Here is a 27124-nt window from a genome sequence, read left to right on the forward strand (position 1 = left end):
CCTGAGGCAACCTGGGGCAACTTTTAGCTTTAGCACTATGGGCCTCCGTTAGTGGTAAAAATACGTTCACGTGTCAAAATTTGGTGAAAAAAGCTCACTTTATGGAAGTGGAACATCCGTCCATCCATCCATCCATCCATCCATCCATCCATCCATCCATCCATCCATCCATCCGTTCTTGTTTCCTTTCTCTAGTTGTTTTTCTAGGTTCCATATTTAAGATCTCTAGACTTTCATTCCTTCGTCATTCTCTGTATGTGTGACGTCATATCCGTCCAGTTAAGTGCGCTAACTGTGTAAATGTGGATGTTTGTTGGACTGGCAGAGTAAAACCTGTAGGAACTCTGGCGGCCGCTCAGAGGCAGAGAGGGGCGGGCCGTCTGAGCCGGGGAAGGGCGTTCTCTCTGCGGTCAGGCCGGGCAGAGTCATCCCGAGGGGTGGGTCCTCCGGCGGCAGAAAAGGAAAGCCCACCTTTTTTCATTGTTAAGGACGCGGTGGAATGTGATGGTTTGATCTCAAACGGACCAGGGAGGGGAAGAACCAGCGCGAAGGAGCGGGACTGAGCAGAATAAACAGCCCCCTCCTCTTCCTTCGGTCCAGCCTGGGAAATATGTGGAGCAACTTGTCCCGGTTCGTGTCGGCTGCCGTCCGCCTGAACTTTGTGGATTAATTCGAGGTTCTTTTGTGACCCGGCGGGGGAGCCGTTCAGGTAAACCTGGGCCCGGAATGAAGCGTGTTTGTGGAGGGGAATGTGTGTTCGGGTTCCCGAGTTGGACCCAGTCAGTTGGGACTGCAGGGTCTGAACTGCGGCAAGTTTTCTAGCCTTCCTCCGCGTCTTCGACCTCCTTCTCCTCCTCCTCCTCCTCCTCCTTCTTCTCCGCTCTGAAGGGAACCATCCAGGTTTGCAGAGGAAAGCCCAGGTGACTGGGACATTTTATATCCCGACTAAATGCGGGATTCTGGTGTTTTTCTCCCGGTTTGATGCTTTTATTTCATGTTGACTTTAGTTAAACGTCAGCGCGACGTCACCGCGGGCCGCTGCATTTGATGCTGCTGTAATGAAGCGCAGGCTGCTGCTCACTGCTGTTCTGCTGGCTGATGTTTGGCTGTTTCTGAGCCCAGTCAGAAACAGCCTGGACTGTTCTGGGTTTCCCCGTCATCTGGGTCACCGGGGGTTTTTTGGACTTTCCTTTCAGTTCCTGAAGTCCTGCTGAAATTAAGATTACAGGTACTTCCTTACCCAAAATGTCCCCACTGAAGGGTGGGCATTTATCATATATGTTTGTCATTTATCGAGACGATATTATTGTCATGATGATCATTTTGATTTATTGTTTTAAATTTCAGTTAAAGTTTAAAAATCTGACTAAAATGTTCTTTTTACTGTTGCCTTTGCCCAGGGTTTTCAGTAAATCAAAAATATGATTAAACAAAGTTTCTGTATAAAGTTTACTGATTTAAATCACACTTTAAGTACGCAGCATCCTGAAGAAGCTTAATTTAAATAGAAATGATTTTCAGGAGCAGCATTTGTTTGTTTCTCCATGCAGTTTACTTAAAAAAGAAGCAATATTTGTTTGTTTTTTTTACCATATTTTTTTTATCATTATCACAATAGTACTTCAAAATACTGTAATACTATTCTAAGTCTACTTAAAGCTACTTGCCAGGTTTTTCTGTAAAGTCAACCAAACTATGGACTGTCACATATGGAACAAGATTCCATGGTCAGTTTTTATTTTAGTTTAGCTATTTTCTTATTTCTCAATGTAAATAAATCTGGTGACATCACACAAGGAATAAGTCAACTGATTGGTTTATTCCAGTACGACCTTGTGTATTTTTCATAGGTTTCCCTCCTTTATTTGTATGTTTTAATTAAATTCCTCCAAAGTTGTTCACTTATACTGCTCAGAACAATCATAGAAAACTTGCAGTTTAAGTTGATTTGAGGTGTTTTTCCACCTGACAGTCGGGTAGACTGTTTCCTTCTTCAGGAAGCCTAAACAAACCTGGAGTGCCATCAGATTTTAGCGGTTGTAGGATTTTTCTTTTGTCTTTAGTAAAAGCCCACAAGTAATTTCTCCTGCTAGCACTGGATTGGCACATTTGTTTTGGTTGTTTTTACCCAGAATGCCCAGTACTGTAGTCTACTTCCTGCTGTTGGAGCGGTCTCTGGTCCACTCGGCGTTCACGTATACCAGAGTTCACGTCAACCGAACCGATACTGAGGTTTGTAGGCGGCCCAGAGGTTGATTCTGCGTTCATACCTCCCTAACCGCACTGAAGTTGGATTAAACTTCAGTTAGCGCTACGCTAACCGCTTGGTCAGCATAGCAACCATTTGGTGTTGCTTTTAGATGTTCCTGGTGCTACTTGTTAGCTTCACCATGCATGCACCTGTAGTCTGCGCCTCCAATCTACACAAAAGCCAGGAAAAATAAATCCCCAAAATCATCTTGTCAGAAGAGATGATGATGATGAAGAAAAAGTGGCATGATGGCATGTCATGGAAAATCCCTTACCTGTAGGCGTGAAGGTGATGAGTTGATTTGTTTTATGACTGGTGGGAATGGAAAGAAACTACAATATGACTGAAAAATTAAAATAGAAATGTACACAGATTTACCTGGTCACAGCTGTGGTGACAATAATTACTGGACTTTCTGTTGCTTGATCCATCATGGCTCACTGGTCAAACTGGTAAAACACTAAAGATCCTTCAACTCAAATGTTTCAGATGAAATCTGTCAAAAGTTTTCCATCTGGCACAAAACTTCAAATTTACAGAAAGATTAGGTTTTATATTCATGTAACTTTCACACACAGTAAATTCAGACAGATTTTCATGTCATGATAAACTAAAGCAAAAATATCCTATTTTCTCTCCATCATATTATTCAAGCCAAAATGTTTGTAATATTGATGATTTATGCTAAGCTATATTATAAAACACAACAAAACTGGATTTTTTCCACCTTCCCTGTTGTACAATTTTATCATAAATTTAAAGGAACTAATAATAAGGTTAAAATGTGCTACAAGCTAAAGAAATTTATGAATATTTGCTTCAGTTAATCAAAAATAATTAAAAGAAAAAACTCAAAGACCCGGTAATTACTGTCATCAATAATTTATTTACCACTCTAATAGTCTAATTAAACTATTCATGTTAGATTTAAGCATTAATATATTTAATATCCACAAAATAAATATATTAATGGTAACTACTCTAAAGTAGTTACCAAATTTTATGAAGAAACTTGGAGAAACACATTTCTTGTTGGCTAAAAGCTGGATATGCCATGTAGGGCTGAAACTACCGATTATTTTAGTAATCGATTATTTTGATGATTAATCTGTTTGGATTTTTAAAAAATCACATTCTACAGATTTTTCATTTAACCTCTTAAGATTTTTTGTACAAGATTAGAACTACAATAAAAAAAGAGGCAAATGAATAAAATAAGAAAATAAAGATTCATTGCATAAAATGGAATAATTTCTTTTTAGTGAATTTGATACATATTTATACACTTTTTGTGCAGTTTTGGTTTTAATACAGCTTTGCATGTTGCTTTTTGAGTCCATATGTTCCAGTTAATGATTAAGCAATTATTAAATTAGTTGATGATTATTGTGTGTTAGTTGCTTTTCTTTAAATCTGGGAGGCGACACGTTAATTGTTGCCTTTTCGCAGTCAGTCACTTTTACTTGCTTGTTAAGCGTTTAACCTTGGAGGATTAAACCTGACTCATCAGGTTAGAAGTTGATATTCAGCGTAAACACTCTGCAGAGCGTTTTCTGTTTGACTATCTGTGTTTGCGTTTTGCTCATATGAGATTGAAAGTGCCGCGATGCGTGGCCTACAGAAACAAGGTGTCAGAGTCTGAACAGTACATGCCCTGGGCTGGAAGGCGGGCGCATGAAGGCGGGCGCATGAAGGCGGGCGCGTGAAGGCTGGTTGTGGTGGTTGGTGGAGGACTAATGTGCCAGGTGGGGCTCGTAAAGAGCAGCATGAGGGAGGGAAGGGAGACGGAGGGGACCTGCCTTGACCTGTTTCAGACATGAAGGGAGACAAAAAATGGGGGGAAAAAAAAATCCCTGATGACTTTTCAGTAAGGCTCGCCTCCCAGCCTGCTGCAGATTATGCCAACCGCCTGCCTCTGGGCACGGGCCGCTGCATGGCAGCTAGTCGCGAGGGTAGATGTGAGAAAATGCTTTCTTTTGGTATTTTATTACAGCATTTGTGGAGGGAAATGGCAGCAGCTTTTTGAGAAAATCAAGAGTGAGATTCCTAATTTTCCCCCTGATTACAGGTTCAACCAGGCTTTTCAATTATACTCCAGGTTGGGTTTGGTTAAGCTGACTGTAAGGAGGAATGATTTCCAGCACATTCTCTCGGGTGTTACACAGCAGTATGATAACTGCAGCCACCACCTGTCTATAAAGAGACTTTAATGCCAATAAATTAAGAGATTTTAATCCAGGAGTTGCTACGTTCGTCCCGTCTTCTCTTTTGATTGGTTTTGCCCTCTGCAGAGCGCCCTGTGGAACCGCCCACGCTGCTCTGGGTGAAACCAAAAACTAATCATTACGGTGTCCAATAAGGGTCATTATCAGCCTAAGCTCTGGACCTGGGGATTACCGAGTGACTGAATAACCGCTCTGGGGATTAAATTTAAATATTGAGGCTTTCTGCCTGGGAGAATCAGACCGTTGGGAATGTCGGTGGTAAAGTTCCTGCCACTCTGCATGACGCTGCTGTCAGTGTGGCAGATACATGTGAAATTTCAGAACATGGCTACCGGTTCCTCAGGGTTGGTAATAAGTGGGTAGAAAAAGTGATTTAGTTTAAAATCATTTAGAGCAGGAAGGACTTAAAGAGCTGCCTGCAGTGGAAATGAATAAAATGTGTTTTTTTTTATGTCAAGGTAATTTTTTCTTAACTGTAACTCAACCTGCAGCCTTAAGAGCTCAGATTTGAAGCTGTTTATTTCAGGAAGTTATCAGTTACTAATTACTTTAGTAATCGATTATTGTCAATTAATTGGATAAAAAGAAATTGACGCATTCTGCAGATTTTTCATTTAACCACTTAAGCTTATTTGGTGCAATATTGGAAATGCAAATAGTCTATTTCCTTTTTTAGATAAGAAAATAAACATTTTATTGCCTAAAATGTAACAAAATTGCACTCCTTGAGTGATCAATTGATTATTTATAGGAATCTGTAGCTAAGAAATACCTCTGACATCAACATGTGAAAAGACGATCCAGCGCATCGCAGGGATAGTTTGACTTTTTTTTTGATTAACTGATAAATAATTGTCCCCTGCGACAGACTGGCGACCTGTCCAGGGTGACCCCGCCTCTCGCCCGGATCGTAGCTGGAGAGGCAGCAGCAACCCTCCCGACCCCATTAGGGACAAAGGGTGAACAGAAAATGGATGGATGGATGGATGATAAATAATTGAATAGAAAAAGGTTGTTAACATGAGATTTCTAATTACAGAGTTTGAACCAGATGAATGTAAAATGGCCACTTCAGGAGTTCTGGGTGGAAAATATTTATATTTACAGGTTTTTCATCTTAAATGCAAAATGTTTGACTTTTTTTTGCACATTTTGACTTAATTACTTTTTTTTTTAGCAAATCTTCTTTTATAGTCTGCAACTACACTTATTGTTTTGCCTCTTGTTACATCCATTCTAATGTGATCTCAGTTATCACACTTTGCAGTCAATTTTAGTTTATTATTCAAATTAATTAATTAGTTTCTGTCTGAGGAACCTGAGCAGATTGTATCAAATCCTTGACCTGCAGCAATCCCTCACAGTGAGCGTCTGGTGACAAAAACCAAACCTTCAGAACCAGAACACGACCCAACCGCCACCAACTCTTCAATAAATTGCAATAATAGTCAAAAGTTAATTAATTTCAGTGTCTTCTCACAAAAGCTGACTGTTTCCAAGCCTTTATTTCTGTAAATTATGATGATTTTTCAGCATTTATCATCTGAGCTTTACATCAGACTAATTAAAACAATGTAATACAGAACTGTTGGCTTACTGGACCAGTTACCCGGTCCGGCTGTTACTGGAGAATAAGGGCAAAATAAACAAAACCTTTAAATGCATCACTTGGATTAGGCCACGCCCACTTGCATGGATCAACCTTGACTGCATGCTACGTTTACTGATCATGTTAAAAAGAAATTGTCAAATTTAACAAATTTCAAAGTTTTAATGGCGGCTGGTGGAAAAATTAATTGGACACAGTAAATCTTCTTAGTCACATTATTAACCCTAAATACTGAAACTTAACCAGTTTCTAAAACATCCAACATCTGGAAGTGCTGCAGTATGGAGAAGTTTATGTATCACAAACATAAAGAAAACGTCTCGTAAATGGCTTTATAAAGCAACAGAAAACCTCCAGGAACTTTCTAAAACACTGTTGTTCCTCTTCCTTCATCAGATGGAGGGAGCAGAACCATTTTACCAGGAGCAAACATTTACAGGGCTCCACACTCTATAACTACTAGCACTTACAGTACTTTAAAAACAATTAACAGTCACTAAAATGCTAATGTATTGTTATTTTCACATTTTCATTTTAAAAGTGTAAAGTAAACTCACCCAGAGGTGACAGAGGATCCAAACATTGACTGAAAGTAAGAGACGCAATCCTTCAACATGTTTTTACTCAAGTAAAAGTAACAAGGATCCGTCTGAGAAGTTACTGAAGGAAGAGCAAAAAAGTATTTGGTAGAAAGTCTGGTCAAGTACTGAATAACTTATCAAATTAGAAATAATTCAATATTTCAAAATTACAGTAATTAATAAAAGAAAATGTTTCCAAATCAGTTTGTTTCAATAAAAAACTTCAGAAAGTTGGACAATAAATGCAGGTGTGTGTCTGGTGAATTTTTGGTTTGTTTTTCATTCAGTGGGTAGAAAATTCAGAAATTTAACTCAAGTGAGAGTAGAAATACTTCTTAATAATTACTAAAGTAAATGTAATTAATGTAACTCTATGTACCCCTGCTGTGTAAGCTGCAGTGAACATCCTGATTGGCTGCAATCGATACGTTGGCTGGATTTAGGACCGGATGGTGTCGGTGTTGGGGTTTATTAGCGGCGGTCCAGTTTTTAGCCTCGGTTTCCTGTTGGACCAGGAATAGCTCAGCGGAGGATGCAGAGTGATGTTACAAACTCGGACCTGCTTGAAATAGCAGCGATGAATCATGATGTTTCCCATGTTGCGTTGTGTAAAAGTGTGTAAAAGCCCACTCACGTTCTTTTATGCGTGAGTGCTTGTGGGTGTGTGTGTGTGTGTGTGTATTGTGATAACGCAGTAAAGTGCGGAGCTGCATCCTGGACAGAGGTTTGTGTTGACAGAGCGCAGGCCAGCTGCAGCGCCGTCGGTTTCACAGAAACTCAGAGGAAGGTGGCTGGACGCCAGAAAGACGCGTCTCTGCAGGAAACCTGGAAAATAATTCATTACATTTCATTTGTCTGAGCATTAATTTTATTTTCTCATTGTTTTTCTGTAACACTTTTTGAATACTTTCCATCAACATCCAGCTAAACATTAGCCTAGCCACTGTTAGCTGCTAGGTAGCGATAGCAGCTTCTGCATGTGAATTTTTGACTCATTTCTGCAGGTTTTGATATGCATCTTCAAAACAGTTTTAAGTCCAAAGTCCAGGCTCCTCTGATAACATTGATGTCTTTTGCATTTGATGGACAGTTAGAAAAAAACTAATCTCTCTCTCTCTCTCTCTAAACTAGAATCATGGATCCTTGTCTCTTGGGTTCTATTTGTAGTTGAAGAATATGTTTTAATAATAATGGAGTCATGTATGCTTTACTGTATAGCAGCGGCGCGTTAGCAGCGTCTGGTTAGCAGCGGCGCGTTAGCAGCGTCGGGTTAGCAGCGGCGCGTTAGCAGCGTCTGGTTAGCAGCGGCGCGTTAGCAGCGGCGCGCTAGCAGCGTCTGGTTAGCAGCGGCGCGCTAGCAGCGTCGGGTTAGCAGCGGCGCGTTAGCAGCATCTGGTTAGCAGCGGCGCGTTAGCAGCGACGCGTTAGCAGCGGCGTGTTAGCAGTTTTCATGTCGGCCGGTGATGGGGCCTGGGTCGATGTTGTTGATGAGAAGTTTGAACAAAGATGCGTTTTGAATGTTTTTGCATGTTTTCCCTCTAATTCGTCCCTTTCTGGCATTTCAGACCAGTTTTAGTAACTGATTATTTATGGAATAATAAGTCATCAGTTATTTTTGACTTTGCTGGAGTCGAGGGAAGAGTAACATTTTAATCAACGTTCCTACTTACAACCAAAATCTGTTGAAAAGTTTTGTAATTATTTTACTATGCATGGACGTCTGAATATAAAAAAAACAATAATAACAAATTTCCAGCAAATTTTGAATCATTTTTTGTCCCTTTGCAACATCAGTTTTTAACAGCAATCAAGTATTTATTCGTGGTAATTTAATTTCAGCAGTCAGAAATGATTGTGGTAATCATACAAACATTTTTTGGTCCACTGTCCAACCTTAACTGTAAAAGTGTTACTTTTCCCTCGTTTCTTCCTTCTGTTTATCTTTATTTCAGTGCAGCAGCAGCAAAGTGACAGATTTACACATAAAGAGTAACTCGTAGTAATAAAAACAGATATAAAGGAGACAGAATGTGTTGTCTGTGCAGGTATTTCTACGTCTCCGGGCACTTCTGCTTGTTTTTGTTCCCGTCCAGGTAGATCTGTCATCAGATACTAGAGACTCGGCGTCTTTCTCTCACTGAGCTGTAACTAAAAGAACGTTTTCAGCCCAGAGTTCACATGACAGAGTGACATTCACTCTCACTCCGGTCATGTCAAAGCACGAACCTCTCTGCTTTTATAGAAATGTTTGGCTGATTTTAGTTTGTTGAAAGTTTTATGGAGTTTTTTTGATAACTGGATTTCTAAAACCAAATGCAGAACCTGTTTCAATCTAATTTTTTTATTTGTAATTTAAGAGCTGCGTTAAATATTACCCAAACTGCCTTCTGTTGCTTCTGCAGCAACACTAAAGACGTTGCATGCAGGGATTCTTTGGATTTATTATGTCTGACTGCATTTTGCCTCCTGTCTTCTGTGATAGTTTCTCCTCTGAAACGTTGCATAACTGCTCTCCAAATAAGCCAGCCTCCAAACCGACATATCTCCTCTTTACTGACCTGTGGAGGATTTGATTGGGCCACTGGGTAGTTATCAAACACGTTACATGAGCAGATGAATCGGGAATTGTTTTCACCAAATAATCTGTTCACTAACACAACAACTCTGAAATTCAGTGCACTGCAGTATCCAGTGTATTTGATTTGGGTTCAATGTGAAAGAAAGATGTAAATTAGAATGCAGGTGTAGGGTGGAAAGAAAATGTCTGGCAGGTGAAGCATGTGTTAATATTTCCTCCTAAATAAAACATTTAGAAGTTACCTGATTAATTGACATTTTTGACTGTTTAATCATATTTGCACAGCTACAAAACATAGAATAGAAATGTCCTTTATTGTCCCAAAGAATTCGTATTTAACCACAGCAAAGCTGCAAACATGGATGATGCAAACTCCAAACAGACAAATACAAAAACACAAATGAAACAGAAAAACTCTGCAAACAAAATCTTGCAACAACACGAAATGAGAGCAAAGGGTAAAACTCCACAAATACTAAAAACACCAAGTATGAAACGCTGAAAACTTGATAAAACATAAGTCCTCCAGGCCACTAGGGGGAGTCGACCAACAAATCGTCTGGGGCCAGACTCTCAGTAAAGATGGGATGTTGTGACTTAATAGGATGTTAAGAAGAAAGTTGGAGGAAAGAAGGAATAGCTGAACTTCATGTCTTTTTCAAATGTGCAAAATGCATCAGGATCTTTCTATGGGTGATGCTACCGACTGGCGACCTGTCCAGGTGACCCCGCCTCTCGCCCGGAACGTTAGCTGGTGATAGACACCAGCACCTCTTGACCCCACTAGGGGATAAAGGTGTTAGAAAATGGATGGATGGATGGATAATACTACTGACTCCAGACTCCCCCTACTGGTCTGGAGGACTTCTGCTTCAGCGTTTGCAGCTTTTCTTATTTGCAGTGTTTTCTCTTTTTGCTTCTACTTTCTGTGGTTGCAGTGTTTTTCTGTTTTTCTGTTTTGGAGTTTCATTGATGTGTTTGCATTGCGTTTCACCGTTTGCTGCGCGTTTGCACCTGTCAGCCACCGTAGGATTCAGATGATTTACGAAAAGCTGTAAAAACAGATGAGCGCTCACTGCAAGACTTATCTCCATGTTATGTAACGCTCAGCAGTAGCATCCATTGAAACGTACTCCCCCTATCAGGATTTATTAGCACGCTTCCTGAAACCAGATGACTGTTCTGCTGCTTTGGGTTCCCAGAGTGTCTGATGTCGGATTATGAGAACATGACAAAGACGTCGCAGCATCAGGTCCAGATATTGGTGGATCATCTTCACTTTGGTTTGTTTAGTTGTTGAGCTTTAGAGGAAGTGGTTTCTGATCGGAGTCACCTTCTGATCTGTAAAGCGTTTAGTAAACCAAATGCGTCTAGATTTAAAACCTTTCGTCTTCACAGCAGGCCAGTGGCCTCTTCCTCCTCCTTTCCCCCACAGTTTGCTGCAGACTGCTGAGAAGAATGTGCTAGTGACTGATAGTTGTTGTGATAATGTTTAATCAGGCCTCACATGGTTGGAGTTTGGACTGTATAGACCAACAATGTGGGTCACTCTGCTACAGTAGCCTTGTTGTTTGCACTGTCAAGTTCAACTGAATGAAAAGGGTTTAGTTCTGATCATTCAGCGGGCGTGCATCATCATGTTTGCAACCTTTCAGCTCTGCTCGGGCTTGAAGCGCACCACAGTTATGTTCTTTTCCAGTTCGATGTATGAAAACAGCAGCAGAAGGTTGCGGTGGAGCGGTGATGTTATCTTTGGAGAGCTGCTATCAGTGACGCAGTGATGGCAAAGTCTGCAGCCTCAGTGAGAGTTCATAACGTGAGGATTTTTATGGTGAATTGTTCAGAGAGGAGGAGGAACCTGGAGAAATCTTATCTGAGAGACAGTAGCCTGGAGACTTAACAAACCGGCACCAGTGAGTCGGAGCGGTCGATTATTTTTACTATGGTTCAGGTTCCCGACGGCCGACGTACTAAAACTCCTCCTGTGTGTTTTGGGGTTTTTCACACTCAGAGTTTAACACTGATAATTTGGTTTATTTAGCATAAGAGGGAAAGAAGGGGGTTAATTTTTTGCAAATTCATATTTTCACCATGTTGTTCATTCATTCATTCATTCATTCATAAATGTCTGTTTCAAACTAAATATTTACTTAGTAGGCGAAAAATTTAGTTTGCAATTGTTTAGCTCCAAGCTAAATATTTAGTTTAGAAACTAAATAAGCAAGTTAATATTTAGTTAGCAAACAAAATAATATTTATAAGTGTAAATCAATATTTAGCTTAGTTTGGAACCAAATATCTAGATAATTGATCCCATGCTGTTTTTTTTCTCTTATTTCCTCATGTGCCAAACTTTTTCTGCTGTTCCTGGTTTTAAAGCCTCTATAGATAAAGTTGATGATGAAGTTATATACTTACTTTGAAGCTAAACATTTAGCTTTCTAATTAAATACTTAGTTTGAAACTGACATTTATAAATGAATGAATAACATGGTGAAAATGTGACTTTTTTCCACTGTAATAAATTATTGCTGTAAATCTTTGACTGTGTATTTTTGCAAACTGCAGCCCATAAATTTGTCTGCTTTGCTCTCTTTGGCCTGTCAAAAATGGCTGCCAAGTTGACCCTGTGAAAAAAACAAAAAACAAACCATGGAAGAGGTGCAAAGGAAGCAGACTTCAAACGCCTGTGGGAGGAAGTGGAGGAAGGGAGCGCGGCGTTTTAACGTTGCTTGTGAATTCCTGGGACACTTTATTTTCTCAAAGTTCTTTTTCTTCATTAACCGGCCCTGTGATTATCTGGTCGTGCCGTCTCCTGGTCCTTCACCTCACTTAACAGAAGACCCCCCCACACTGCCGCTCCGCCCCGCCGCTCCTCCGCTCCAGGAGTATTTTTGGAACGTAATGAAAAGAGAAATCTGAACTGCTTAGCCTTAAAAGGCATGTCTGGGTCAGCTGGGTGGAAACTTGCGGTATTAATGCCTGCACATTTTCTGTGTGAGTGGGTCATCTGTGATTTTCAGTGTGTGTGTTGATGCTGTGAGGAATTCCTCGGGTTGGGGGGAGATGGGTGGGCTCCGTCTCCAGGAAGGGAGGGAAGGGGCATATTTGGCATATTTCAGGAGCCTTTTCCGTCTGGTTCACGGTGCGTTCTCGAAGCGTGGGCAGAAGAAAGCCGAACATCTTCTTCTGAAGGTGGTGCAGGCGGGACTCACACCTCACCTTCATGGAGTCCTGACCCAAAAATCAACCCACCAACGTGGTGAACGGTTATAAAAACGCCGCCTCACACCAGGGCAGAAACACACAGCTGTGACGCCCCCCCACCAAGTCAACCTCAGTAACGTCCATAAACGGCTACATGTTGACCCAAACTCCCTCATCCAGCACCGGGTTTGGACTGGACCTCTACTAGCCTGGCCTCTGTGGCTTTCCAGTCACTTCTGCCTCGGTTTAAAGTATTAGACTCTGTTATTTGCTGTTGGTTGGCCTCAGAATGATGTGCTGGCAGTTCAGGGCCTGGCGGTTTGCTGAGGTCACTGCGAGGTTGAAGATGAATGTTAAGAGACGATCTGAGAAATATCCTGCTAATAAGAAGTTTAGTTCACTGTGTTCATGAAGGGATGGAGATGTTCAGCAACAAAACTCAGAGACGCAGTGGTGAGTAAAGATGGTAATTTTCACACCTGATGGTCCGGTCGACCCAGTCCTACTGGAACCAGAACTCCATCATCTGCTCCACCTCCAGCTGCTGTGGTTCTCTGAGTCAAACCAACCTGTTCCCCTCCTGGCCTGTGGGGGCGCTGCACCAAGAACCACTGAAGGAAACCACAAGAAACCTCTGAAGACACTGAGAGCAACTTCCTTCTTCACCAGATGGAAACAAGATGGAGGCGTCAGGTTTTAGTGTTGGAGGATTTCTCTTTAGTCTTTCTATCACTGGCGCTAGACTAGCAGGTCTACTTGACCTCTGACCTCTGGTCCTAAAAAGCTCAACCTGGATTTAAGTGAATTCTAGTTCAGTTTGAATTCATATGTGAATGCCAAGCAGACCAGAGACCGCTCCAAACGCAGGAAGTGGACTACAGTGCAGGGCATTCTGGGTAAATACAATCAAAACCAACGTGCTAGCCTAGCGCTAGCAGGAGAAATGGCTCATGGTCTTTAGCCAAAGACACAACAGAAATCGTCCAGCTGCTAAAACCTGACGCCTCCATTTTTCTTTATGTTTCATGAAGAAGGAAGTTGCTCTCAGTGTCTCCAGAGGTTTTTGTGTCGTTTCCTTCAGTGGTTCTTGGTGGTCTGATGAACTGGAATAGCCAGAGGCTTAATCAGTTTGCAGAGAACAACTGAAGACTGTCAGTTTGTTTCTGAGTCTCTGTTCTTTGCTCGTGTTCAGATCGTCTCTGTGAACAGTTGGAGGAATTTCCACAATGATTTTCACACGTTTTAGTTTCTTGTCCGCGGCTCGTTGAATAAAATTCCTCCTGCAGATTTTGTTTCCTGTGATCATAAAAACATTCATGTTCTCACAGAGAGGAATGCTGGTTCTCTCTCCTGCCGATGAGTTTGTCTCCCCTGTTTCTGTATTTTAGCAGGTTGGTCTGGACTCTGAAGCCATTCATGTTAGGATAAGTTTTCAAGCCAAGAAAATATTTTCTCTTCCATATTTTTCTGCTCTTTCTTTCGTTTGCCTCCTGTTATCTCTCTGCGCTCCTAAAGGGCATCTGCAGGCCGGGTTTCCAGGTTTTCGCTCGGTTCCATGGTTACTTATGGCGTTTCCTTTCCTGCTGATTATCTGACTGGACCAGCACAACGCTCATAAAAATAGACTTGGTGAAGCTGCTTTTACTTGCACTCATGAAACGTCTTGTCAAATTTTAAAGATACTGCATATTTCTCTTGCATTTTATAATTTTGCACAACATTAAAGTTATGGTTGTGTTGTGGAAAGATGTAGAGAAGTTTGGGAAGCTGTTTTAGCCTGAGTTTTGTGACGTTTAAAGCGCAACTAACCCCTATTTGAAAACGTAGTCTCCCCACAGACATATTTTGAAAAATGTATCCAAAGTGGGCGGAGCCAAGAGCCACGGGGGGCGTGGCCAAGTGTGGGGATAAATGGAAGGGGTTAATTGTTGCCAACTAAGCAAAGTTGTTGCAGTATTTAGCAACTTTTCAGAATTTGTTTTTTTTTTTATTGAGTATCTAATTGAGTGACTTTTTCTGTCATTGAGGACTTTAACAGCGACATGCAGCATCAGTCGCACTGAAATAAACGAGCAGCGCGTTACCAATAACTTGCTAGAAATAACCTGGAATGATGCAAAAAAAGTATTTTCATTGCAGTTTTGCAAAAAACACAGATTTTGATGCAACTTTTTATCAAAAAGCTCAATTTTTTCTTTCAAAATGGTGTGATTCCATTAAGTAAATATGTTTGTACTTCTGATTTGTTCAGTTTCAGTCAATGAAAACGCAGCTGGTCTGTCGTTCGCCTGCAGTCAGAGCAGAGAGGAAACACTCTCCACTCGGTGTTCACATTTTAAATAAACGCTACCAATCAATGCTAACGCTTGCAATTCCAACTCCTGACTCACCACCAGGGGGCGTCTCTGAGTGAGATGGTTTTATCCCAAACATGGGGGCTAACCAAGTTGGACCAATAGGAAAATCCAACTGCAGTAGCCACAGTTGAGCCCACAGAGGGCAGCACTGAGGCGGTTTTATGCTTATTTACATGAAAAAGTTACAATATGCTCAGAAACATAAAGCTAGCGCTGTTAAGAACCGATTTATTCGTCTTATCTGCAAAAAAAGGTTGATTAAGGGGTTAGCTACTCTACATAATAGTTTTTTAAATGTATTATTTAATTGATTAATCACTAAATGGCGGATTTTAGGAGTGCAGTCTTCATCTTTTTGTCTCTCTACTCTCCCTTCGTCGTCTCTTCGCCTCTGTCTGCGGAGTCACAAAAGGTAACGTTGGGACAGCTGCTGCAAGGAGGCGAGTGCTGAGAAAATCATAACCTGTGGACTCCTGCAGACACTGAAGCCTCCACAGGAATCCCTTAAACACTCCTAAGTCGCAGAGTGGCTCATTCATGCACAAACACAGCTGAATACCAGGCATATTTCATTATCCGGCCTGCAGACGCCTCTGTCTCTTTCTCTGCGTCTGTTTTCTCTGGGTTTAACGAAACTTCATTTCGTCAGGTAGATTCAGTTTCATTTATCTCTCTAAAGAGTTGGTTTTTTTTGCCACTTCTCAGAGTTTTGCACCATCTGACCCTTCAGATAATTTGTTGGGAGTCTCTAAATGTTTGTCAGTTGTGAATAATCATTCTCGCTGTAGAATAATTTGGAAATGTTCCTTTAACCCCTTAAATTAATGGCCAGCGACATTTGTTTCCATACCTGCGTTGGTTATTTTCTCCAACGCAGAAAATAACCAAAACTCCTGCTTTTATACAATCCACCATCTTTATTGATAATTTGTGAATTAAACATGTTTTATTAGCAGCACTAGTGTCATGTTTTCTTTCTTATGACTGCTTTTCGTTGGTTTAGTTGAGACCAGACTTTATCATCCAGTTTTTGGTAGAAAGAGAAAAACAATAAATCATGCAAATGGAAATTATTGAGTTGTTTTAATTTATCGTGTGATTCATTGTTTATTGCTTATTGCAACTAGTGTTGCTTTCTTTACTATCTGAGTAAGGAAGAAAAAGTTTGATGTTTGTCGGCTTTTCTTGCTGTTTTGTGGCGTCTTCCTGCTCCCCTCCCGTCCTTACAGTCCTGACCTGTTAAAAAACAATGATATTGAGTAGTAGAGCCGTCCCACACTCTGAAAACATTCTCATCCCTGCATGACTCGGCAGTCCTCTCCCGTTTCCTCTGTAGGTGTGGATCTCAGAAGAATGTGGTTGAATTAGCGTTTATCTGCAGCTGAGCTCCCAGCCATGCCGAGCATTGAGACACGGCTGCCTTAAAAGGAAACCTCAGCAGCCAATCGCTGCTGCTCTGCCAGTCAGGGAATGACTCCGTGCTGCATGGGCAGAGTCCGGCATGCTCGCACAAAACAAGGAAGTGTGTGTGAACTGACGGCACAATGCACTGGTTATTAATTCTTTAATTAATTCCTAACCTCACTAATGCGGCTGGCGCGTTGCTGCTGTTTCTAATGTTTGAGCTTAGAAACAAAACAGGAAGCAGTTGCATCAGTTTCACCTTAAATGCTCAGGGTGAAAGTTTATTATGAAAAAAACAAGCAAAGAAACTGTTCTTTTAAAAAAACCCGTCTCTTCAAAGATCTGAACTTTGTGGCCAATTTCTGCAGTTTATGTAAAACGTAACCAACCAGCCCCGATTCTGGACGGCTGGGATTTCCTCTGCAACGTATTACTAAATCCCCCAAATAAACTGAAGATAAACTGTCTGAATTTATATTAATTTTCATGTAAATTTGTTTAATTCTGCAGTGTTTTGCCTATAAACCGTCTCAGTGCTGCCCTCTTTGGGTTGAACGGTGGAACATGTTAGCTTTTTAAATGCAGCTTTTGTGCGCCCTCTGACCTTGAAATACCTCACTGATGGTGAAAATGGCCGACATTAGGTGTTCTTCCTCCAGGGACAACTTCCACACTGAAGAGTGGTGTTGTTGCTACAGCCTGTTAGCTCTGATGGGGTAAATCTCTGGGTGCACTGATCGATTCGGCCACCAGGGGGCATGTGTGAGGGCAACAAACGTTTCACAGGTATGAATTTTTCTCAGTAAAATTAAAAGTTTATTAAGGCTGCAGCTATCGATTATCTTAGTAATTGATTAAGCTATTGATTTTTTTTTACGATTAATTGGATAAAAGGCATGTTGTGTACATCTTTTATGTAACTTAAGCCTTTTTTTATAAAATATCAGAAATACATTAATAGATTCAAATAAACAGATAATTGAATACCTTTTTTTAATTAAGAAAATAAACATTTTACTGCCTAAAATGCAGGCTAGCAGCCTTCCTTTAGGAGTTTTGGCTGAAACATATTTACAGACAAAAATGTTTTCAACTTAAATTCCTGGTTTTGGCTTGATTACAGCTCTTCATATGTTGTTTTTTTTTTTTTTTTTTTGGTAAATGACCTTTTTTGAGTCTGAATACATCAGTTAGCGGTCAATCAGTTACTAAATTGGTTAACGATTAATTCAGTTATCGATTAATTGTTTCAGCATTGGCTGGCCAGATTTTTATTTTTTAAATGGCCGTTTTCTGGTGGACCAGCAGTCGGTGCGCGCCTTGGAGAAAACAATGTGTGTAATTTTTACTTTTTTTTTTTTTTGAGTTTCTGACCACCAGGTCAGCAGTCACAGTGAAAATCAAAGATCAGGCTGATGTTTTCACAGGAACTGATCTCATTGGTTGACTCGGTTTTGCATCATTTTTTCTCCTGTTCTAGTTTTTCTCGTGAAAATCCCTCATGCGACGTTTAGGGGGAGAGCCGACACGTGTTGCATCCCCAGGTTCTGCTGAGTCGGCCGCTGGGCCGTTCCTGCGCCGCGTGACGCAGCCGCTGGAGCCGTTCTGTGACATTGTTAGCTGTCAGTGGGGCTGAATAATGAGGAGCTGCTGGGAAACGGCCGGTAGCGTGTGAACGTCTCGGCGGCTCTTTGAAAAGCTGGGAGTTATTAAACATTAGGGCTGGTTCTGCAGGTTCACGGTGAAGTTCAGGAGCTGAATGGTTTTCCATCTGACGAGCGCAGAGGTGAAGGTTTGACCCCACCTTGCTGCGCTGCAGGAATGCAGCAGGAATGCAGATGAAGATTCAGACTCTGTTCCACTTTTCATCGCTGCTGCGTCTTTTTATCCCTTAAATCTAAATGAATAATTTTATTTCGGCCTTCTTTTGCTTTTTCTTGGTCTTCCTTTGTATTCTGTTCACTGTGTTTGATTTGGGCATTCCTTTCCCCCTTAGCAGACAAAACAACCACTGACCCCACTGAACACACACACACACACACGCTCTCCCCTAATCACACACAGGAAATGGGCTCCCATGCAGGCTCGGCCCGCCTGGCTGCTGAAAGCCAGGATGGGCCTTAAGGCCATGAAATGTTCTCCAGGAAAACAAACGTTCCCTCGTTGCTTCTTCTCCCTTCAAATTCTCGTTTATCTGTCTGAAAACGTTTCTTCCTGCACTTTAAGGTTCATTTTGTTGCAAAGATTTTCAGTTTCTCTGTTGGTTCTTGTTCTGAAAAACTTTAAAATTGATGCAGAGTCATTACTATCATAAACTGTTCCTTGTATTATTTTAACAATGTCACTTTTTTGATGAGAGCAAAACTAAACGTTACATTGGGAATCGCTGCATGTCATCCCTCCTATCAAACCTGATGTTGGCAGCATCATGCTGTGAGGAGGCTCTTCAGGAGGATGGAGCTAAATCCAGGAAAACCCTTTTGAAAAAACTTTTTTCAGGCTGCAGATTGTAAGAATAGAATGACCTAGTCAAAGTAACAACCAACATTCAATTGAGAATCAGTGAATGTTGGTCTGATCAGTTCATCAGTCGGTGAACTGATGCTCACCGACTGAATTTAAGAAAAAAGCATGGCACACATTTCAGATTGAATCATGTTTTTCCTCTAATTCACAATTATTCTCTGCTTTTTGTTGTTTATGATGTAAAATCCCAGTAAAATGCGTTAAAGTTTGCGACTCAAGCTGCAGGTGAACTGGATCTGCTGCTGGGATGCAACGACTGGCGCCGAAATAAATAAAAACAGTAACAACTGGAGGAAAACTGGAACTACTGTATGTTGTGCGTTTCTTAAACTAAAACATTCTAAAATCATCGATTTAGAAGGATTTTCGTCTTTATGAATCTATTTATTAGCCTTTCGATCTAATATGAAATAGATTTTGAATTTTTTTCCCCACACTGCCAGTTTACATCAGCGGTCGGCAAAAGTTTGTGACAAAACACTCAGTTGGTTTTTCAGCAATAATTAATAATTATTTTGGAAATGTTATCTGTTGAATGTTATCACATCACAATATTTTAATCTTTTTGAATTCTGCACCTAAAAATGAACCAAAATATGGTTTTATTAGTAAAACTACTAATAAAAACTAAATGAAATCGAGACTATAGTTAATTAATAAAAACAAGCAAACACACTCTATAAACAAATTAAAACCAAATTAGACAAACAAAATGAAACCCGTGATTGCACCTAATCACACACACACACACACACGCATGTTTTGGTGCTCAGCAGAGTCTGGCGCTCGGCTGACGTTGGGATTGGCGTTGAGCGTGAGAAAGTGAAATGATTCAGCAAATCCTGATGTTGTGGGTCTGACTGAGCGCCGGCGCCGTCCTGCAGGAGCAGAAGAAGAGAGGAAACGAGGCGCTGAGTGGCGGGAGGAGCTGCAAACCTGGAGCTTCACGTCCGTAACCGGATCGTCCCTCTGAGCGCATCACCGACTCCAGCTGTAAACTTCACTGTTGCTTAAAACGTGGACTTACTGATGCTTTATGGATTTATTTTATATGAAGTACTGTGAACATTTATTTGCTTTGCTACAGATTTCTTCTGTTTTTGCAGTTTTTAAATAACTATCTCATTATTTATGAAGCAAAAAATAAAAATCCATAACACTAATTTATCCAGATTAATTGAGATCATGAACGTCCTCAAGCGGCCGGCTGTTGGTCCAATAACAAATTTTGCTTAAATTGTCTGAAGTTACTGCGATAAACAATAATATTGTGGTTTTCAGACCAATTTAATGGCATAATAATACAAGAACACATTCTCACAGATCAATGCAATTTAAATTCTTATAAACATTTTAACACTGGAACAAGATGACGTTTTAAATAAATAAAATAGTCATTTTTGTCTTTTCTCTCTTTTTCTACCAAAAACTGGGTGATAAAGTCTTCGGTCTGGATAATTTGTCTGCATAAATTTTATTTCTTGTTGCTGTTTTGTTTAATTCATCATGTGATTAACGGATTTGCCTTTTAGCAATAAGTTATGGCAATAATAATTTATGGTTCAGCAAAAGCCTAGTGATCTGTTTATGTCTATATTTGGTTGTTTATGTTGAATTTGTCGACCTCACAAACAAATAAAAAGAAAGAAAATTGGTTCTTTATGGCAGTGTTACAGTGAGACTCCTGGCCTAGTCAAATCCAGAATTTGACTCAAACCAACCTTGGGTGGCTCAGGTTGGTTTGAGTAACTTTACCGTAATAAATCCTGGTTTGGAAGCTGCGTTTTATTTTTCTTTCTGTTTTGACTGAAACACGGAGGAGCGTCAGGCTAAAGCTAACGGTGGAAACACGGTTCCTCCTCCCTCATCCTTTAAATTCAGTCCAGACTCTTGGATCTGGACTCGGCTTAACCAAACATATGGAACGCTACTGTCATGGAATGCTGCGAGTCGGCAGTGTTTCCTCCTCCTGTGTGTGTGTGTGTGTGTGTGTGTGTGTGTGTGTGTGTTTGAAGCAGACAAGAGCTTCTAGGATGTTGATGATGATTAAGATAATGTGTGTGTGTGTGTGTAAAAGTGCCTCTGCAGACGGCTGAATGGGGCCTTCTGTTGTGCTGGCCAAACATTGCCTGTCTGCTCACACATGAGTCCCATATCTGAGCCGTTAGCTCATCCTTAGCCGGTTAGCTTGACTGAACAATCTCCCCTACAGTGGCTGCATTGTCAGCCCTGCCGCAGCCTCCGCTCCTGCCAACTGCACCAGATGACATTGGTGAAAGATGGCGTGAGTGTGTGTGTGTGAGTGTGTGTGTTGATATCATGATGACCACTGCTCCTCTTTTACTAACCCCATGCCCTCTGTGTGTGTTCCTGCAGGATGGAGGGATTCTGGAGGGATGTGTAACGTCCTGAAGACGAATCGTTAAAGTAAGTCTGATTTCCTCTTTTTATCTTTGCAGAAAAGCTTTCAAAAAAAAAAAAACATTCACATTCCTCAAACTTTTTCCACAATTTGTCACATTTCCACCACAAACGTGTCCAGATGTGGCATTTTAGACCAACGCAAACATGAGAGAACAATCGACACCGTGAAGAGCCCAGCAGGCTGGCTTAGCAGCGCTAACTTTTCCTTTAGCGCTTTAAAGTTTTTGCTAACTTTGAAAAAGTTTAGCACACATCGCTCCCCTAAGGTAATTTTTCTTGATTAATTGGCTGTTTTGTAAAATTTCAGTTGATTAAAGTTTGACATCGATGTTGACGTTTTGGTTATTGACTGTTAATAATTTCTAAAGTCATTAGATGTTTATATTCTTGCTTTTAGTTTGGAGTGGGTATAGGTAGGTGCGTAAATGTCATGCTGTTGATGCTATATACGACGTAACGCATGTTGCTGATACATGGTGGGCATCAACATGGTTGAATTTAGGTTGCAGTAAATACAAAGTTTATATAAAGATTTAACGTTAGTTTTGACTAAATATAATGTTGATGTAGCGCATTAGCATTACCTTCCATTAAAAACTATTTTTCTATTTAGCTACGGTAGCCCAGATGGGATAAACTGACCTCTGAGCATCATACAGGGAGAGAAGGAGAGTCGTAGTGAGTCGCTTTACTCCTTTTTAACAAGTCGTAATCTGTCGGAGGAGAGGACTTCATGTCGTTACAACAAGGCATAAAACTCATTAAAACAAGAAAGTTTTACATCTTGGTTTTTTTATGATATTTTTTTATTTTATCTTTCAAGTGAAATACAGGTAAACATTTGTACATTATAAAAAGGAGTATAGAACATGAATTCATTTACCTGTGCATATGTCAATACATAACCAGAGGAGAATAAATAAATAAAACGGCAACAAAAAAACAAAATCTCAGCTTTAAATGAGATCCGCCGCTACAAGAAGGTTTTACGTCTCATTAAAACGAGATTCGGCTCCTGAATTTATCTCCAAGCTGTTAAACGCTTCCACATAATGCAAACCCAAAATTACCAAATGTTATCAGACCAAAAATACATTTTTATTGCAGAAATGATTTTTTATGTCCTAGAGAACCATGTGGAGTGGCGGTAGATAAATAAAAATAATAATAATCAAAAAATCAGAACTGAGCATTAAGACTTGCTGTGTTTTACCTTTTTAAGGTAAGATAAAACTTTATTGCCCTCTGAGGTGGAAATGTTCCTTCTGCTCTTCAAACATAAAAGAAAACACATTTATAAAGTCAGCCGTTTGCACATAAAACACTGGTTAGATTTTATTTATTGTTATTTATTTATGACTTTATGAATGCTGGGGTGTATTTTCTGATTTAGAGGTTTTAAGTTAGTTTTTTTATCTGGACTCATTATTTTCTGGCCATCAGATAAATGTAGATAAATTCAGATGTTTTATTATTTGTGCACCAATGTGGAACATCCTGCTAACCAACAGCAGGTTTGATGGCCTCTTTAAAGTGGAATATGAAACGTTTTGTCATTTTTCTCCAGACCTTGGTGTACTCATGCAGGACTGTGAGAACTCGCCTGTGTTTCGCTTCCTGCTGGCTGCAGCAGCTCCCGTTTGCTGGTTTCACTCCCAGCTCCTCGGTGCTGCTGACTCTTACGAGTGTCGCCGTGTTTTCTCTTATCAGTGTGACGAGGTGACGCTCTCGCATTCCTCCAGGAGCAGCTCATTGTGTGACGCAGCCTCCTGGGTCGGGTCGGGTCGGTTGATGTCTGCTGGAGTGTTTGAGCAGCTGCTGGGAGTTTTAAATAGGTACGGAGGGCAGAGCGGCCCAGCCCCACGCCTTTCACCGGGTCACAGAGTTTCTGCTCAGGGCAGATCGCTCGCTCTGGGATCGTTGGGAAGGTCTGCTGTCAGCTTTCCATGATCTCAAATTAAAGATTTACTTTAGTTTCACTTTGGGTTTTTAATCCAGACTAAATTCGATTAATAATCACTGATGGTTTGATTATTGGTCAGGTTTTCAGACAAAATTCTGTTTCATCATTCAGCAGCCAAACTATTTATCAAAAAATATCTGATGTGTGTCAGACAATGAGCTGTATATTATTTTCTCCTTTATCTCCTTTGTTTCTTTTTTTAGTTTTTTATATTTTTCATTTTCCAGTTTTACTAATTTCTTGCTGGATTTTGTTCCTATTTCAGTTCTTATTTTTTTTACATTGTTTTATTTATTCCATTTAAAAAAAATTTCAATACATTTTTTTCTTGTTTCTCTTTTTTTCCTTCAGATTTTTTACTTTCTTTCCTTTATTGCTTTTGTTTCATCCGTTTTTTGTATCTTCCCATTTGTTCCTTTTTCGGTACTTTTTTCTTTTTATTTTCCTTTTTCGTTTGCAGTTTTCTGGCCGATCGCACATCCTTAAAAACCCTGACCTACTGATTTTGATGGCAAGCTAAATAATTTAGCTTCAAACTAAATATTACTTGTTAATTATGTCTTTTATGTTTTGACTCTTAACTTCTCCTAACGTTTCACCGTCGGTGAACATCAGCCTCCCAGCTTCAGTCGTCGTGGTGATGCGGTTCTCTTCCACGTTTTCTCCCATAAAACAAAACTCTTCTTCTCCTGCAGACGACATTCAGCTCAACCTCCACTTCCCGTCATGTCGGCACCTTTTCCGTGAGAATCTGTGGGGAAAAAACACAGCTCTGTGTTCTTTATTGATCCTTTTTTGTACATTCAGTCGTATTTTTGCAGAAATGAAATTGTACCTTCCATGTTGACATTTTTCTAGACTGACAGAGTGCTAGAAACGGGAAAAAATCCAACATGACAGCACAGGAAACGGCTAACCCACCATTATAGGACGCCGGCTTTCTTTATCTTGGAAAACGGGACAGTGCAGGCCAAGCTTCAGGTCTCCGCCATCTTGTGGTTCCTGTGCTGCGCCAGCATCCATCCACACACATCAGTACGTTTGCATAAATACCGTTCGTGTGGCCCGTTCCCTGTAAGGAGACGTGCTTTCTGATTGGACCGTTTATTATCGTGTTTATGAAGCAGAAGAGCCTGAAAACCAAGTTAACGTCAAGTTCTAGAAGAGAGAGGGTCTTCTCCCCCTGCTGCTCTTCATGAACAGAACAAAATGTACTAAAGGGGAACGGTCAGGCCTGAAGCCTTAATTATATGCTTTCTGCTGTAACCTTGGCGTGTGTGTGTGTGTGTGTGTGTGTGTTTGGGTTTTTAAGAAATTCTGGAGTGGTTGACAGAACCTTTCTGCTAAACTTCAGCCACATCTTGTAGATGTTTGACTTTTATTCTCAGATTAAAGGAAAACAGCAGCGATGCATAAACGGCATTAGATTCATCGACTGTTTTCTTCCCAGTGGAGGAAAGCGCCGCGGTCAGACGGGATGAAAATGTACATTTATGGCCCACATAAAAAAAGCAGATCTTTACATCAAGCTCACAGTGAAACGTGGTGGTGGCAGCATTATGCTGTGGAGAGGCTGTAAGTGATTTGAGACTGCGGAGGAGGTTCATCTTCCATCACGGCGACAATAAATGTACAGTCAGAGATGACAGAATGGCCTAGTTAAAGCCTATTGAGAATATGTGGAAAGACTTGAAATTTGGTGCTCATGCAAGCAGAAGTTTTTTAGTTTATTAAATATTTAGTTTTCCAGCTTAATATTTAGCTTGCTAGCTAAACATTTAGCTTGCTAGCTAAATATATAGCATGAGGCTAAACTCAGGTAAACCGTTTTCGTCCTTTTAGTTTTCAGTGGCAGCGTTTTTACCCGAGCCACATTCTGCAGCCCTGATCCGCCATGAAGAGCTGAAATATTTTCCACCACTGACCAAATCTCTCTCTGACGGATTTATGAGAATCTCATGCTGTATTTTTAGTCTGCTGGACTGGGATCAGTCGCAGGGACGATCGTGGATCCCAGCAAGCGGCTGAGGAAAATACGGAGCATTCCTCCGAAGCGAAGGTGTTTCTGGCTCCGTTCCTCCAGGACTTTATCTGCTACATGTCAGCGTTACTGAACCAGCACAACCCGATGACATGTGTACGTTCAAAGCATATTTACTTCTAATAAGACTTTTAATGAGCTGCGGGGAGACAGCTTTGGGTTTCATCGCACCAAATAAAAGTATAGAAAGTGTATTATTCCATCTTAAAGGAGCCGTAATGACATGTCAAAGAGTTCTGCACACATGGTTCATATAGACGCAGATTTACGGCGAGACGTCAAAGGAAGCTGCACAGATCCTCCTGTGTTGTGGTTTCAGGCTTCAGGATGGTGAAGCTGTAAAGCGGGAGGAAGAGGAGCCGTGGAGCCGACCGTCGGGTCGGGGGGGGGAGGGATGATGAGCCCAGATGTGGCGTCCTCCAATCGGGTCGATACGGACCTTCTTTCTTCCTCTGTGGTCAATGTGAGAAGCTGATGTGGGGGGAGGGGATGATGCCGCTACCTGAATCATTCATGAGATCTATGGTGACCCGTAGCAACCACTAACCCCGCCCCCTGACCGACAAGGCGGCCATATTGGTGGCAGTCATGACCTGCTGGTTCTTAATGACGGTCCTGAGGGAGCAGCAGCTGGGCGGTGGGTCGAGATGTGCTGCTGTCAGCAGGAAGAGGGGATCGATGTGGGACAACAGAGCTGCAGCCGCGCACACACACACACACACACACACCCACACACACACACACAACCTACTACAAAGGACGGACAAGGTGAAAGACAGCCTGGAGGAAATTTCCTTGGTCTTTTGGATGATTCCAACACAAATTAAATTCAAATCACTTCAATTGTGCTCTAATACACTTAAAAAAGAGCCATTATTTATAAAAGCATTCATGGTCTGTTCTGGAATATATCAAATTTACTTCTCTGACTTGTTTGGTCCTCAATACATGTCTTTCCTAAGAATAAGTAAAAAACAAACAAACAAAAAACTGATGATTAGTGTTTTAGTTTTCTATTTATTATGGGCGGGACTTTAGCTTGTCAATTTTTATTTTATTATGATTTATGTTGATTTTAACAATCAATTTCTTTTTTCTGTTTTACTTTTACATACAAAAGTTCCATTTCATTTTCACGTTTCTGATTTCACCCGTAAATCTGACGCACAAGTGACATCAAGAAATTGAAGGGAAAATACCCATAAACGGACCATCGGTGATTAACTCACTCAATGTAATGAAGTTTGAAGTCCTGAACCACTGATGGCTTCAACTGCAGCGTTCTGTAGAGCAGCATTAATAATTCACAAACATAAAATTCACACTGAAATGAATAATAATAACACTTGAATTTTTTGTTTTATCTCTGCTCAGAGGTAACCTTGTTCTTGATTCAGCCGATGGACGAGCTGCTTGGCTAACTTAAAGGATGAAACAAACTTCTCCAGTTGAAGAGCAAATTTATTTCGGCTTGTTCTAATTTTTATTACTCTGTGTGAAATGGGGCGTAATCAGCTACTCTTGACTCATTTTTCTGTCTTTCTTGCTACTTTTGGGAACAGCAACGGACATTGACAAATCATAGATGACTAATTAGTGTCATTTCCTGTCTTTCTCTCCTACAGATGACAGATTTGTCTGCTAAACACCATTTAGAGGCAATTTTGGAGACCTAAACAACCGCAACAAGTCAGGCTGACAAGAGGACCAGGAGAGCGCCTTGAGGTCCTGCTATCACTGCCACGCAGATGTGGAAGTCCCAAAACGCTGCTATCAAATAACCCGGACGTGGAAAACAGAGAGAAAAGAATCCGTTCTGAAGTTAGCAGCCATGTCGGATCATAAAGACATGACGCACCGCCACTTACGGCACAAGCTGCAGAGTCTTGGCAGGAGGCTGGACGAGCTGGAAGAAGCGACCAACAAGCTGCAGAAGTCGGAGGATGAGCTGCTTGACC

General features: G+C 40.9%; 1 long non-coding RNA gene across 1 annotated transcript; it reads left to right on the forward strand.

The window, feature by feature from the left end:
* Positions 1–388: 388 nt before the first annotated feature.
* Positions 389–27124, forward strand: LOC116709620 (uncharacterized). The gene is made up of 3 exons (XR_004336914.1): positions 389–709; positions 21115–21165; positions 26792–27124. It is a non-coding gene; the product is annotated as an uncharacterized LOC116709620 (long non-coding RNA).

This window comes from Xiphophorus hellerii, chromosome 19 (genome assembly GCF_003331165.1).
Source record: "Xiphophorus hellerii strain 12219 chromosome 19, Xiphophorus_hellerii-4.1, whole genome shotgun sequence".
Classification (NCBI taxonomy): domain Eukaryota; kingdom Metazoa; phylum Chordata; class Actinopteri; order Cyprinodontiformes; family Poeciliidae; genus Xiphophorus; species Xiphophorus hellerii.